The sequence below is a fragment of the Leptonychotes weddellii genome, unplaced genomic scaffold (assembly GCF_054177405.1).
Source record: "Leptonychotes weddellii isolate Sample4059 unplaced genomic scaffold, ASM5417740v2 HiC_scaffold_6129, whole genome shotgun sequence".
Classification (NCBI taxonomy): Eukaryota; Metazoa; Chordata; class Mammalia; order Carnivora; family Phocidae; genus Leptonychotes; species Leptonychotes weddellii.
The window spans coordinates 1-9,986 of NW_028029875.1; the positions used below are offsets into that span (position 1 = coordinate 1).

Sequence of the window (9,986 nt, forward strand, 5' to 3'; positions counted from 1 at the left end):
AAAAAAAAAAAAAATCACCAAACTGTACACTTTAAAGGGGTGAACTGTGACAATCATGAAGTAGTTTTTAAAAAGTTCTAAAAGTAATCAGTTCATTATGAAAGAGTAAGTAGTAAGCAAAAAATTTATATGCCCCCCAATTCTATCTCCCAGAGGGGAAGTGTCCATGTCTTACCTCCCATTAAAATCTAAATACAGGGGCAGGTGAGTGACTCAGTCGGTTAAGCATTCAACTCTTGGTTTTGGCTCAGGTCATGATCTCGGGGTCCTAAGATGGAGCCCTACATCAGGCTCCGAGCTCAGCACGGAGTCTGCTTGTCCCTCTCCCTCTGCTCTTCCACCATCTCACATGTTCTCTCTCAAATTAATAAAATCTTTAAAAAAATCTAAATAGATACATTCATACACACATATAACACATATGTAGAAGATAGATTCAAATAAAACATACTATTGAATCTATTTGTCATCTTCAAGGAACAACGTGAGAACAATTTTTGTTTCTAATCCTAAAGCTCACCAGCAATCAATGAAATTCAGCAAGAACCATATTCCACTGGAACCATCAGTTTCCTTGTAGTTTTTAAATCCTTCAGAACAGAGAGACAAGTAACAGAAAGCAATTGCCAATATGCTCAATTGGCTCACCTGCTGAATGGAGCCCAACGGAAATAAAACCTATTTCCTAAAATGCCTACTAGCATATATAATAGGCACTGGGAAACAACAGAGCTGACCAATGCCAAACCTTCATAAAAGAGGCTGGCAGGGCCTTTCCTGAGCATCCTCTTTCTCTGCAATGCTCCCAGCAGTGCCCAAGAGGAGCAGAAGATGGCACTCTTCAGCTTGGATCTTGGGTTTAAAGGGTCATGCATTTTAACAGCCAGACTGCAAACTGAGCTGTTGGAATAAGCAGTTTTCTGCAGTCTTCCAAAATGCTTTCGACCGCATGATCAAGAACTAAAACAATACAATAAATCACTAAAGAGCATTTCTACCATATTAACAAACAGAACCAGGAAAAAGTATAAAAATTAAGATGCCCTACTTAACACTGAATGCTTCAATTTCATACAGAAATACATAAATATTTAAATTATCCCTAAGTTAATTAGGTAGGCTCACTAAAGGACTAGAAATTTCTAATAACCACTCAATACACAAAGAGGGGAGCTGTGAATTGCACTACAGATGGATGCCCTTTGCACCATCTTACTGTGTTAGAGCAATCTCTGTCTTCAGTGATAAACCCAATTAAACATTCTCTCATCACAGTGGGGAAAAAAACACTAATCAGGCACTGGTTCAGCGTGGTGCTGTCAAGTAACTGCTGCTAGCAACTTCAGGAATCAACACTGCAGTCTACAGACAACTAAATTCATGCTGGATTCAGAATCATCTTGCCACCTGGGCTGGCAAAGCAGAGAGTGGCAGAGTATCCCCAAAACATTCTTCTATACACTGCTTACAAAGCTCCCGAACAATTTAACAACCCAGTCTGGGGCTCAGAGATACAAGACACATGTTCCAAAACAGAGGCTAGTTCCTAGAAGTCTATCTGATTTTGTGTGGACTATACCAAGAACTTTTTTTTTTTTTTTTTAATACCAAAAACTTGAGAGCAGATTTTCTCAGAGAAATTGGAAATAAATTTCATTTATATATATATACTATGGTCTCTAGAAAGGGCTGGGAAAAAAAAACCCATGGCTCATGCCCTCTAGAATAAATTTTAGAAGGGAAAAAAGGTTTCACCTGTTTATTCTAAGAAGTTTTTCTTTAACTTGCATTTACAGAGTTCTCTACCAACAAGGAGAATTCACCTAAAGCCCTGTACTTTGAAAACGACAGTCCTTCCCCCTGATGCTCAAAGTCAGCAAACCCTACAAATGCCAGGGCTGCTGATCTAACACAGCTGTTGGCCACAGAGCAGCCCTGGCTGCTGCCCCTATTTGAGCTGGGCCGATCACTGATAAGATGCAAATCCTTTCAGCTTTCCCTGCTCTGTAATTCCTGTGTCATCCTTGTCACTTGAGTGATAGGTAAATTTGGTGACCTACTTTTCTAGGGGTGTCTGAAAACAACAGTGATGAAAATTGAGATTGAAAACTTAATGGATTCCACTGGGCCAGAAACAAATACTTTTTCATCTCTCTCTATTCAGGACGGCCATCAGAATTTGCCATCAGTGGACTAAATGAACAAGCTGGTTACCTCAGTGGAAATTCCACAAGGAGATAAATCCCTTCCTACGACCTCAATATTTCAATGGAATGCTTCCTGGCATTAAAGTCTCTAAGCCCCACTGGTTGGGCCCAAATTCCAGGAAAGCCTAAAAAGTCTGCAAACTGGAAAAGTGAAATGGAGAATGTAAATATCATAAAGAGATGACATCTGAAACAGTTTCAAAATAAGAGGGAATGACTTCTTCAAGTCTTAACATGAGTCCTTGAGAACTGAGCTATTCAATGAATTATATATAAAAGCAGCCCCCAGGAATACAAGCTACTCCATGTACTGCTTAGGGAAGCCCAATATTTACAGATTCATTCAGTGGCACAGCATACCTGTAAAGTAAGACCATCATTCCCATTTTACTAATTAGGAACAGGCTGAGGTCAGTCAGGGAATTTACTCAAGGTGCCTTAGCAAGAGTATCAGTGAAAAGACCTGAACTCCCAAACCTGTGCTCAACATCACGCCACCATCCCGTTCTAGAACTTAACTCCCTTGGCTCTCATGCCTTTGATCTTTAAGATCTTCTATCTAGCCAAGCCCTAGCCTTCTTCTTTAAATGCTTCCTCTCAAAACAGAACTCTCTCATGTCTCAAAGTTTCAACTACAAAAACAATCACAGATGACTCAACTCTCACTTTCTGGAACTCCTCTCTCTCAATCCAAAGGCCAACATCGGAAGCTAAATGCAGTAACACATTATCTTCCCATAGAATGTCAGAAGGATCTTAAAATACAAGATGAGCCACTTTCCTATTAAATTTTTCTTATCACTTGAACCATCAGCAAGTGTTCTGGATGCGGTAAGTACTGGTGTGTCACCGGAAGAGTGAACTTAACTATAAAAGGAAGCACACAGTTGCCTGGGAAGGTCTCTGAACCCTTCCCTTCCTTCCCAGGTTAGCGGCAGCAGAGCAGCAGACCCCATGCAGTGGATAGCAGCACCAGACCGGGCTCGGGCTGGCCAGGCTTACTTACCTGTAGACGACAGCAGGGATGCGCTTCCAGGACCTGAAGCTTGCCACACTCTCTAGTTCTTTGTCGGTGATCCAGGCAGGCACTATGAGCTCCTGTGGATAGCTACCACACAGCCTAACAGGGAAGGTGAGAAAGGGGGAGTGGGGGAAGAAGACAGGGAGACACGGAGGGAGAAGAGGGAGAGACACTAGGTGAGCCAGCATAAGGATGTTGATCAAGCTACCCCAGAACCAGTTAAAAGGCAATAAGGAGCTTTAGTTGAGTCTTGGCCTACTCAGCAGAACTAGTTGCCTTAGGTGTTTACTTATGCATATGTCACGTGACACTATCTTGGACTGTTCCACTTTAGGCTGCCTTTGGAAATTTGTTGATCTTAACATCTGTGATATAAGGGGAGTCCACAGGCAGTTACTTTGTTACAACAGGAAGTTACCCTGAATTAACTAACATACAAGTAATTTCTTAACTACACAAAGTGCACAGTCCAACTACAGAAGTGAAAGTCTTGTCACCTCAATCAGACTCCCTCACTCTTCCAGGCTTCTGTCAAAGGGAAACATGTGAAGGAGGACAAAAGCCCACAATTTCAAGTTTCCAAAGACCTTATAGAATTACTAACATATTCTTTGATGTGGCCTAATTATAGGTAACAGGTGCAGGCATGGGTATGCAGAAGCAGTACCATAAGTCAGGACATTTGCATATATAATCACAGGCCCACTGACCCAAGATAGTAATGTGAATAAGCTATTAATCATAATTTCTATAAAACACACTTCAGAATTATATTCAAGGAGGAAAAAAGCTGTTTTCATTAGGGAGGCAGCCAGTAACTGCATGCTAGTCAAGCTGGTGCCCTAAAAAGCAGTTCTTTCTGACAGGTTTTTCACTTATAGGACAGTGTCTCTCTATGGGTATCCCAATATTCCTTTTCAACAGTGAAGGCAAGAAGACCTTTAATCCAAATCTTAAAATACACAAATTCCTCCCTCTCCTGCACCACCACCACCTGGCCCTAGCCTACCTTATGCATTAGGGGAAGAGGCAGAAAACACCAAGTAGCTTAGGAATTAGGGGTTTTGATCATTCTGCACTAAATATCTCCATCGTGTTCTCAATCTCTAGAAGATTAAATATCAGGAACTTAAAAGCCACTGGACCAAGAGAATATCTACGACCAAGAGTAGCTCTATAAACTTAACACCCACAAACTCCTAAAAATGACCTGGGACACTGTAAGCATAGTTAATATGCTAACCACAAGTCCTGTTCTTTTGTCTTCTTTTATCTTGTTTAAAACTTAATAGTAAATTTAGCTCTCCTTCTTTGTAGTAGGAAGAACTTTTCAATGTCCTGAAGACTGGTTTTGAGGTAGAAATAGTGGACTCAAAGACAAAAATTAATTTTTAAAACCCATATTGAATAGCGATTTTGAAAACCAAATGGCTTTTGAACTTTTTTTTTTCAACAAGTTTAGCTTAATTCGGTTTTCTGACTTCACCCAATATTCCTTGTCCTGTAAGTATTACACTATCTAGTAGTCACCTTTTTAGCAAATACTAGCTGCTTACATGTAGATAAGCAGTTTCTAGCATAGGAAAGGAGGGCTATATATGAGCAGGGCCTCTGGCAGTCTCAGGCTCTCTGATGCCTCGCCTCCAGCCTCCAACTCCCTTCTCTGCTTTGGCTTGTGACTGAGAACAGACAAGGTATGACAGGTCTGTAGCTCCTATTTCTTCACAACACCCCAGGTTCTTAATTCCTCGGCCAATGTCCATGTTAAGAGCTGCATACAGTAATTAGCTATAGTTTTTCCAATGAAAAATGAAATGCTCTGATGGCTACCCCACAAATAGACCAGGAAAATGGCTATCATAATTTGAGGCAGTTCAAAAAAAACAGAATGATTAATGCCTCCAACTGCTAGAGGGAATCTTAAGAGGAGAAAAGTATTAATCTAAATCTCCTGAACAATTTTCTTTTGTTTTATAGAAATCTGGACCACCAAAATCATAGTAGTTAACTGCCCCCCCACACACACCAAAGTACTTACACCTTTTAAGGAAACAAGAAATGGGAAATATTTAATAGTGATTACATTAATATTTAATGATTAAATGGTCATAGCTATGAAGTTAGAAAGAACAGAATAGTACGCCTATTTCATAGAATCTGGAGTAAACTAAGTCATAAAAACTAGCTTCTATGTGTTTTATCACTGCTTGTGAGATCACGGATTCTATCTCCAATGTGACATCAAGTGGTGAAGAGACCAATGGAAACTGCCTGCCTACACGAGAACACAATATTGTCTAGGAAATGCACGAACCAGGAAGAACAGAGGTCTGGAGGGGATGGAAAGGAAGATTCCAGAATCCTACAACATATCATTTTACCACTCCAGTGACAGCAATGGGAACAGAAGACTCATGAAGTACCCTGAAGACCATGCAGTTAGATTTAATAAATAAAATTCCATTTAAAAAAATACGTCTAAGTTCAAATGTTCTACCACATGAGAACTGGGGTTTTTGCAAAGGTACTGGCTGTGAAACACAGTCCACAGGCACCCATACAACTTACTTGTACTTCTCATTGATGTTGGAAATCCTCCAAGCATTGTTCATATCAAAACCCATCCGCTCCACTTCGTTTTTAAACCTTGACGTTACATGCTCCCCTACGGGGCCAAGCACAGCAGAAAGAAAGCAATGATTACCATTTTGCAAAACAGGTAGGATAAAAGCATAGCTACCCCGCTCAGTTATATAAATAACATATATTTAGTTTTAGTTTAAAAAGTCCCTGTCAGGATAAGACTACACAAAGGAATGAGGAAATTAATTTTTAATAGAAATATAGCTAATACAATTTACATTAGTTTCAGGTGTATGACATAGTGATTTAACAATTATATACATTATGAAATGCTCACTGTAAGTGCAGGTACCATCTGTCACCATACAAAGTTATTACAATATTATTGACTATATTCCCTATGCTGTACCTTATAGCCTTGTGACATATTTATTACTGGAAGTTTGTACCTCTTAATCCCCTTCACCCATTTTGCCCACCCTCCCTTTTAGCAACCAGAGACCAGTGTGTTCTCTGTATTTACGAATCTGTGTCTATTTTTTTTTGTTTCTTCGTTTTTAGATTCCACATATAAGTGAAATCATATGGTGCTTTGTCTGTCTTATTTCACTTGGCATAACAACCTTTAGGTCCCTCCGTATTGTCACAAACGGCGAATTTTCTTTTTTATTATTCAGTAATATTCCTGTGTGTGTGGGTGCGTGCGCGGCCACGTGCACATATGCCACATCTTTATCCATTCATCTATTGATGAACACTTAGGTTGTTCCCACATCTTAGAATTTTGATCAAGAATTGTTATTTAAGGGCGCCTGGGTGGCTCAGTCGTTAAGCGTCTGCCTTTGGCTCGGGTCATGATCCCAGGGTCCTGGGATCCAGCCCCACATCGGGCTCCCTGCTCCGCGGGAAGCCTGCTTCTCCCTCTCCCACTCCCCCTGCTTGTGTTCCCTCTCTCGCTGTGTCTCTCTTTGTCAGATAGATAAATAAAATCTTTAAAAAAAAAAAAAAATTGTTATTTAATCACTACGACCAACTCAGAGAAGTTAGCACCGAGTTCATTTTATAGAGGATAAAAATGAAACTGAAAGAGGTTATTATGGCAAATCTATCTGGTCCCAAAACCCAGTCCCTGTCACTATACTGGCTACTCTCCTATTTCCACACTCACAGTATACATAAAAAATAAAATCAACAAGTTCACCAAGAATAGTTATACAAATCTACAACTCCTCATAAGAAACCCTATGGGCCAGATTTCAAAACTTGAGTTTTCTGGAGTTTAAGATGGTGTATATAATATAGTATTAGATTAACACTCTCAACAGGGTCTACTAATCAAACAATATTTCTACAGTGAAATACATGGAAAATTCACACTAACTGGAATAAGTAAAGCAGCAAATAGCTTCATGTCAGCTCAGATCAGGTCAAGCCACCAAATAAGAGAAATATTTTGATTTTCAGAGCCTTATAGATTATAGAACTGAAGATAAGAGATCATGAAACTGTAACTGCCAGTACCCAGGAATCTCAGGAAACACCATACTACTAAGTAAAGTGCTAAGCATTTGTAAGAATATCCATCCAAACAAGTATAATCAGCCTACATTTGCCCTAATGAAATTGGCTTTCTCTTCCTAAAGACAGCAAGCAACAAATGCAGAAGTGAACCTAACATAAAAGTCATTAAATCTGAAATAACTTTCTTCCTTGAAAACACACAGAGTCCTAGGGCAGTAAAACAAACAAAAAACCATTAAGCAGTATCTCTAATATGTAGTGTTACAGGTTGTAAAATAAATGCTGGTGGGGGCTGGAAGAAACTACAATAACAAAAGCACAAAGCAGACTAGACTGCTTTGGTGATCAAAGTATAAAGCTTTGCTCTCCCTGGGAAAGGAGCTTCAGAATAGGAAACAGCAATTACTTGAATGAATGACAATTCTATAAAACTACTTCCCATTTAAACTGCTTTTCTTGAGCTTCAACTAGGTATTATATGTTTCCTGAAGGAGAGCTATAAAAAGATGAGGTACAGAGATTCAGGAAGAAATAATCAGGAAGAAATGAATGAACCCCATTTTGGAAAAGTTTTAGATGTGATGTAGGCTTTCAAATAGGAAGAAAGCTATCTGAAATGGGGTGCCATCTGTCTACAAATTGTAAGGAATAGTGACCATCAAGAATATTAGAGAGTCCTTCACTTTTAATCCCAATCTAAAAACTGTAAAACCATGACAATTTCCAAGTTCAGTAATTAATGAGATTTTTCCCACCTGTGATACAGCTCCAAAGTCTTTGCAAAAGGTAAAAGTACTTTAATTAATGACTCTTAATATTAGAACCTCCAATCTTAGCATAACCACACAGATGCCCTAAAAGGACCCTCTAATTTTAAAATAATCACTGGAAATCACCACCTCCATCACTGGCAATTTGCCCAAAGAAAAGCTTACCACCATCAGGAGCATGAATTTCTGAGCTCCACATAAAGAAATATATACTGTGTAGCAAGCATAAAACATGTTATTCAAGTTCCTTGATAAAAAGGAGTTTTAATTACCTTTGTATCCTCTAAAACAGTGAGTTCCTAACTTTGAAACTGACCATCACAACCTAAATAAGAGTTAGGTTTTACATCATAATCATAATACATGTTTATTTTTAAAAGAGTTTCACAGGGCGCCTGGGTGGCTCAGGCGTTAAGCGTCTGCCTTCGGCTCAGGTCATGGTCCCAGGGTCCTGGGATCGAGTCCCACATCAGGCTCCCTGCTCGGCGGGAGGCCTGCTTCTTCCTCTCCCACTCCCCCTGCTCGTGTTCCTGCTCTCGCTATCTCTCTCTCTGTCAAATAAATAAATAAAATCTTTAAAAAAAAAAAAAGAGTTTCACAAACTACCCACCCTTACTACGTGTGATACATTTTGATATTTTCTATCCTACATGTTTCATTTTATATTTCATTCCTTAAAATTTTTGATTTCACGACCCACAAGTGGATCACAACTTAGTTTGAAAAGCAATGCTTAAAAAAAAAAAAAAAATCTAGCAACAGACCTTAAATACATGAGTAATTCAATTGGCTTTTGCCAAATTGTGTTAGAAGTTCCCTTATGTTTATTCAGCTTGAAAAGTGAATGCCAAGCATATCTATTTGCTGATTTCCCTTAAGAATTTCCCTCTAAGAATTCTTAGGTTTCCACTGATTCAATACTAAAAATACTGTAATATCCCATCTTAAATATTATGGTTGTAAGTTTCTTTGGCTTTGAATTTCCATTTCAACCCTGCTGTCTGCCCTCCTCCCACCCCCAAATGAAGATGTGTCCTTTTTTAATGTTTAGTATTTCTTGTACAACAAATGCAAACAGTCCAGCAATTCTTATTTCAGTGGGAATAAAAACCTTTTTTTTTAATTAATTAATTTATTTATTTGAAAGAGAGAGAATGAGAGAGAGAAAGAGAGCACATGAGAGTGGGGAGGGTCAGAGGGAGAAGCAGACTCCCCGCCGAGCAGGGAGCCCGATGCGGGACTCGATCCCGGGACTCCAGGATCATGACCTGAGCCGAAGGCAGTCGCTTAACCAACTGAGCCACCCAGGCGCCCGGAATAAAAACCTTTTTAAAGAAATGAGACCCTCTATCATAACCAGTGTCAATAGGCAGTCTAAAAAAATTTTCCCCCCAAAAGTCTAGCTCCCTGGGTGATTCTGAGCATTCAAGCCCACAATTATACACAGCCTAAAGGTCTGGGATAGAACAGCCAGTCTTCTACCCAGGATGTGAGAAGAAGAACTGTACCAGAGTCAGAGAAGGTAAGAACCAGCCCTCCCAGATTTTCAAATATGGAAGGAGGAATCATTCTTTTCTATGAACAAAGGTCCCAGTACAGTCATCTAAATGTACACTTACTGGACTTTGTTCAAACTCGTAAGACTGATGACAAGGGCTTTGACTTTATACTAAACAGGCAGCTGCACAACAGCTGTTAAGACCTAGAGTCCTATGCTGTTCATCGTTAAACAAGATGCACTTAATGGGCATTTCACAGAAGAGAGGTCAGAGAGATGGGCCTGATGCTACGAAACTAATAACTGCATTGCCCAGTCATTTGTCAGGACCCCTGCTTAATGCTCAAGTACAGGATGATCACCAAGAAGGCAGTTACAACGAAGAG

The 9,986-nt window shown here is 39.6% G+C and overlaps 1 long non-coding RNA gene across 1 annotated transcript; it reads right to left on the minus strand.

Annotated features, from left to right (window-relative positions):
• Positions 1 to 10: 10 nt before the first annotated feature.
• On the minus strand, positions 11 to 8,575 carry LOC145719659 (uncharacterized). The gene is made up of 3 exons (XR_014142531.1): positions 8,335 to 8,575; positions 5,797 to 8,293; positions 11 to 3,327 (listed from the first exon to the last, which is right to left on the minus strand). It is a non-coding gene; the product is annotated as an uncharacterized LOC145719659 (long non-coding RNA).
• Between the last annotated feature and the right edge of the window lie 1,411 nt (positions 8,576 to 9,986).